The following is a 6,569-nucleotide window of genomic DNA, read 5'->3' as shown; positions in this document are numbered from 1 at the left end:
ATTAGTTTATGCTAATTAGGGATTATGTGGTTAGTTAAAATGGATTAACAATTTAATTACTCATTATTGCATGTTAGGTATTTAGGGTAGCTTAATTAGCAACTAGATAGGTTGTATTCTTTATTTAGATTGGTTCAAAAATTTTCTCGGCGCATCTCGGTATTTAATTAGGCTTTTCCGACCTAAGTTTGCATTTATGGCATTTATTGGAATTTATTTAATTAATTTTGGTAATTATTTAATTATTTATTATTTTTCAGAAATTAGACCGAGATAGCCGATGACCGGAATTTCGTGCTAATCATAATGGTATGATTGGTTTATTTAATTGAATGCTAATTTGTGCAATTTGGTTGATGATTGTAATTTTGGGTATTTATCCCAAAATTTAATAATTTCAGTATTTAATTAGAAAATTACCAGGGCTTCGGTTTATAATGCCAAAAATATTTTTATAGACTATATAATTAGTGGGATATTATAAAATAAAGATATTATATTTTTGGCTCAGACCTACCGTGTACCCACACACGATTATTTTACTGGGTATTATGAAAACAGTGAAATGGTTAGTTGATGAGTATAATATCTCTATATCAACTTCGATGAGTTATAACATACAAATATTAGATTCGGTGAGCATATATCAGCTTCAAAGAGCTATATTATCTATCTAGATCAACTTCAGTGAGCTATACTATCTATCTACATCAGTTTAGGCGAGCATTTATTATACATCAGCTTAGGTGAGCATTAATCGTTTCGATGAAGCGATTTGATAGATAGTATTATTAGATAGATATTATTAATTTGATTGATTTGAAGTGATTGGTTGAGTGTTTAATTCATGCTGACTTGTAGGAAGGAACTGAGGCAAATGTAAGTCCTCTATCTCGTGTGTGTTTAGGCAGCCTTTAGGCATATTTCCTTCCTAATCAGAATTTAGGGGGTGAACTTGCTGAGACATTGTCTCATCCTATCATGGGCTCAACATTTTTAGGTCCTTAGATGGCGATTCCTCTAGAATTTTTTGGATGGCCGCGGGCCATTACTGAGCAGTGTATGGATGCCTTGGTCCTCGGTAGTGATTGGGTCTATGAGCTAGTGGTAACCACCGTCTAGGTCGAAGAAGGCCTATCTAAGAGGGTACCTCATCAATTCATGGCATGGTGCCTCCATGCACCCAATGGGCATAGGATAGATCCCATCTAGGGATTTGATATCCCTACCGTTGAGCTCAGCGTCGCTTTGGGTGACAACGCAGCTAACCCTCCTAATGGTGTTATGGAGGACCCGACGCCCCTGGAGCCTATGGAGATTGAAGAATTGGTGAATGGGTATGACTATATGGTCATAGGACAGCTCATTTGAAGGATTGACTTTTTGATGACTTTTATGAATATCGACTAGCTTTGTAAATGACCTAGTTTGCTGTGTATAAAAGGTATGTTGTGGTTTTCAAAATCTATGGCTCTGCTTTTCTATCCCATTTTTGTGTTGTCTGGGGATTTATTTATTCGTTTCCACATGTGCATAAAAATGATTGAGTCGGCGACGCGTCCTAGAACGTTGCAATTTAATCGATCATCGAGAGATGGGCATGCGCTCGAGGATCGGGGCATGATACATAGTATGACATTGTGAGATTTTTAAGTTTTTGGTGAGGGTAAAGAGAGTCGAGGACTTCAACTTCAAGCTCTTCATTTTGGAAATTTTCAAATTCTATACTCCATTGCATGGTCAACCGACATAATCCCTTCTTCATGCATAAATTGGCATCGTTGGCATCGCTAGCTTCTTGAACCATATGCAAATAAGAGTTGCACAATTCCTCTCCAAAGTTTTCTAGGTTTTTTAATTGATTCAACCTCGAGCCATTTCCCGTTCCTATTAAAAACTTTGACAACATCTCAAGACCCACCAAATGACCTATATTCAGAGGCATTGTTGTTAGTCTCCCTGTGTTGATAATGTCGAGAAATCTCAAATTGAGGAGTTTCTCCATACCTTTGGGTAATTCAATAAGGTATTGACAATCCCGCAATATCAAAGCTTCCAGGTTGTACGATGCAACAATTGACTTTGGAAGCATTACAATATCAGTATACAATAGATTAAGGTGCCTCAGTTTGCCAATGCAATCCGGTACCTCTTTGATGTAGTAGTGACTTAATGAAAGCACTATCAAGTACTTCAATGCCAACAACAAGTCACATAGCACATTCTGAGACAAAAATGACCTTTCATGATTGCTAGATTGCTTCTCAAACGATATGAAGCTCGTAAGTCTTTTCATTCCATGATATATCTTTACCTTTTTTGACACGATGTGCCTAGTGGAAATGAATGAGGTGTGACAAGCTAAAGACACATTTTTTTGATCACCCTCAAACTCAAAGTCCTCTGAGCTAAAAATGGGTTGCATTTGCAACTAACTGTGCTAGGTCATTCACAAGATCATAGATCCAGAATAGTGATTCATTACTACTCGACTTTTGAAATAACGATCTAGATACTAGCTTGTTGAAATAATTCAAACCTGCATCCCAATGGTCATTTCCTTTTTTCCCCCTCCACCAAGCCCTCTACAATCCACCAGCGAATCAACTCGTTTCAATGGATTTCATAGTCCTTGGGAAAAATAGCACAGTAAGCAAAACACCTCTTTAGATGAGGAGGGAAATGGAAGTAGCAAAGTTTCAAAGTTTCAAAGTTGGAAGGATCTTAATTCTTTCTTTTGGTAGATACCAAATCTTACTATTCAATATATCTTCCCATTCATTGGGACTAACTTTATTGCGTAGCAGCCTGGCCCAACGTCTTCAAAGCTAATAACAAACCTTCTCATTAATCCACTATTTTCCAGGCCGATACTTCAAGTTTAGGATGAAGATCGAAATTTCAGACTTCAAGAGCATGAAATGTGAACAAAGTCATAGAGACATCTAGTGACAACACTTCGAAAGTTATCGGTGTAGCACCGGCTATTGAAGCAACTTTGAGGTGACAAGTAGTGATAATGATCTTGCTTCCCTTCACTCCAAATTGAAAAAGGCTTCGAGAGGGTAGTCCAGTGTTCATAATGCTCATTCCAAATATCATCTAATATGACAAGAAATTTCTTGCCTAAAAGATTTTTCTTGAGCTTATCTTGAAGCCAATTCAAGGTTTTACCTTCACAGAACAAATAGCTATTGGTTGTCTCTATAATACCTTTTGTAATAGAAAGCACGTTGAAATTATCGAAAACACATGCCCATGCTTTCTCACCGAAGGTGAGACTAGCATCAATGTAGACTTGTTGAGCTAGGGCTATCTTCCTAACACCCCCTCCCTAATCCTACAATGGCAATCACTTCTAAATCCGCACATGTGCTATCGTCTTGTTCTCTGGTCAGTATCTCCAATTTTTCATCCTCCCTACTAACGAAAATAGTGTCCTTCAAATTAGTAGTGGAATCTGGCACATTCGATCGACTGTATGCTAATGGCCTCCCGACATTCTCTCTCAGGCTTAGAGTATTTTTCCAATTTATGATCGCCTGTAATCTGCCATCTGTCTTTTCCATCTCAGATCTCACTTTGCAGTTGAACATAAATGTTCTTGGGCTCAATCTAAAGCAACAACGTTGAAGGAGGGAATGCACCTTGGTGGTGCTCGGTTCTGCCTCTTGGACTTGTTTTCCGCAAATTTTATGGTGAACTCATCAAGCAAGTCGTCAATGTTGTAGGCCAAATTCCTGATATCTTTGAGCCATGACTTCACTCCTCCATGGCTGGTTAGTTGCCTATCCTCGGCATCATCCAACACCTCATTGATACTGGTCAGCATTTCCTTCCATTTCTTCAGAAACGTATCAATCCCCTCGCGCCGCGCAAAGTCGAGCAGCTCAGGAGAGGCCAACCTCTCGAACAACATTGAAAAAAGTGCACCAAGAAAGAGCTCTAAAATGAGCATGGATTGGTTCTAGAGTAGCAGAGGATTAAACAAGAGTGCGCAGATGATTTGAAACGAGGTATGCTGAGCGGAGAGGAAACAAAACTTCCTATTTTTAAAACAAGAGCATAAAATGATGGTGTGAACCAAAGACTCTTTTAGCATTAAAGTTCTCTAACTAGACCGAAATGGCTTTTAGAGTGCATCTCTTCAATCCACTTACACTGAAAAATGGACTTTGAGGAAACGGTCCGTGCAATTTGATCGGTCCAATGATAATTGTTGCATCAACCTAATATAGGGAGATCTGAATTTGAACCATTGAAAAATGTTGACCTCGTATGGACCTTGCATGATTTAACGATTTATATTCAATTTAAGATGTCTACTAAATTTGCTAAATAATTGCTCACATCCAATATATTGTGATAGAGGATCAGACTAAAATTGTCAAATGGATCATCTGTGAGCATCGAGCCACATTTATTTATTTTTTGGTCAAAAGGAATGTTTGATTTAAATAATCAATTTCTAAGCATTGATTTCACAAATTACAATAACAAAATACACAGAATGCTTCAAAATTTCCACTGTTGATTGATTAACAAGGTCTAGAAAGGGTCTATAACAAGATCTTTTTAAAATAATTAAAATTAAAAAAGGTGTCGTTAAATTCAATACTAAATAAGTATATAGGATTTAAAAGGACAAAATTATCCAAATTAAGGGTCCCATTCCTCATCGTCTCCATCTTCTCCAAGTTTGCGTGCCTAGACCGCCCTTCACCTCCATTTTGTCCATTCATTTCCTTCTACTAATAATGGCTGACAATGAGCGGGCTTAGGACTAGTATCTAATTCCATTAGCGTTGGAGAAAAGAATTGAGACTTAAGACTGGTGGTGGTGACTGGCCAAGTAAAGGACATATACGATGCAGAAAATCATCCATCTATATATATATATATATATTTATTTATTTTATAAGTTCAATATTCTTGTCTTGATTGAGGCCACCGGCAGGTCTCTTTTCAATATTTAGGTTTGGCCAGTGATGATTTGAAGCAGTCTCCTACCAAAGTTTTTCGGCGACTTGTGTTAAGTTGATAACTTAACTAAGGATACGTTATGGAATTCCGTAGTCGATGCCCATTTCCTCTGTCCACCTCGTCATCTGGGCCTTTGTTTAAAGTCCTAAAGTCATTGGATTGCTAGTACTAAATCTTAGCCGTTGATAATCAAATATTCAGCTAAAAAGTTGCTGGTTTTTCTTTCTCCATTGATTGCCCCGCGATGCTTCCCTTCCTTCGTCCTTTTTTGCACTCGAATCTGTTTTGCTCTTTCTTCTCGTCGGCCCAACCATTCTTCCTCCTCATCCTCTTCTTCGGTATCTGATTGTTCTTTTTCATCACTCTTTCTGTGTCTCTGTTTTTTTGTTTGTTGGTTTCTTCCTGTGGTATTCTCGCTCTTTCTTTCTCGGAAGAAGCTGCCGTTTCATTTTATCTGGTCTCATTTGATTTAATTACATTTCTTTTGCCTTAATTTCTCGAAAGCAAGTCGGTCGGATGTGGGACCAAATCTTGGCATCGTTAAAGCCGCGAAAGCCTCGGAAGATAAAGAAATGGGCCCGTCTCCAGCCCAACCCCGAAATTTGTGCTTTGTTCAGTGAGTTCTCTCTCACCACTCACATCACACAATTCCCAAATGCACCCATCTACCATCATCATGCATCACATAGATCATATGGCATCATGATTTCATTGATTCAGCCTCATGAATTCCATCCCGCTATCAAATATAGGACAGTTATTAAGTTTATGTGAATTATATCATCATTAACCAACAATCATAATTTGAGAGCCCTATGCGTTGAAAGCAGTAAAATTTTCGTAGTTTGATTGCTTAATGAGTGTCCAAAAACATTCGATGACAAAATTATTTTTAAATGATGACCCAAAAGAAAAAAGAATTATTAGTTTCTCTTCAATTCTGTCATTTTCACCTAGACTATAATTTATAACTTAACGCTCTATCTGCGTAGAACTAATCCCTTACACATGCACGATAGAATATGGACATAATCATGTCAATGGGATACAAGAAATTTTGAACCATCCACATGTGCTTTGATACAATGCTAGAAATGAATAAGTAGAACGCAGACAATTTGTTGGAAATTTAACAAAACAATTTGCTAATCCTTCAGAAGAGATTCTCTCTAGGTTCCGATTATACCCGGGAAAAGTGCCAAAAAAGTCCTAAACCTTTTGCCTTTGTGCCAATTTAGTCCTAAACTTTTTTTTGGTGCCGATTCAGTCCTAAACCTTTTTAAGTTGTGCCAATTCAGTCCTTTCCGGCCAATTTTAGCCGGATTTTGCTGACTAGACGCCGGCCGGTTGACGTGGCATGATCGGTGCTGACGTGGACAACTTTTAATAATTTTTTAATATTTTAAAAATATTTTTAAATACTTTTAATATTTTTTTTTTTTTTTCCCTCCAGCCGGTCGCCGAGGTCCGGCGACCGCCGGAAGTGACCGCCGGCGAGGGCGAGGCCGACCTCGCCGACCATGGGCGAGGGCCGGCGAGGGCGAGCCTCGCCGGATTTGGCAAGGTCGAGCCTCGCCGGCCCTCGC

This window comes from Eucalyptus grandis, chromosome 2, assembly GCF_016545825.1.
Source record: "Eucalyptus grandis isolate ANBG69807.140 chromosome 2, ASM1654582v1, whole genome shotgun sequence".
Lineage (NCBI taxonomy): Eukaryota > Viridiplantae > Streptophyta > Magnoliopsida > Myrtales > Myrtaceae > Eucalyptus > Eucalyptus grandis.
This window is presented reverse-complemented; position numbering follows the sequence as displayed.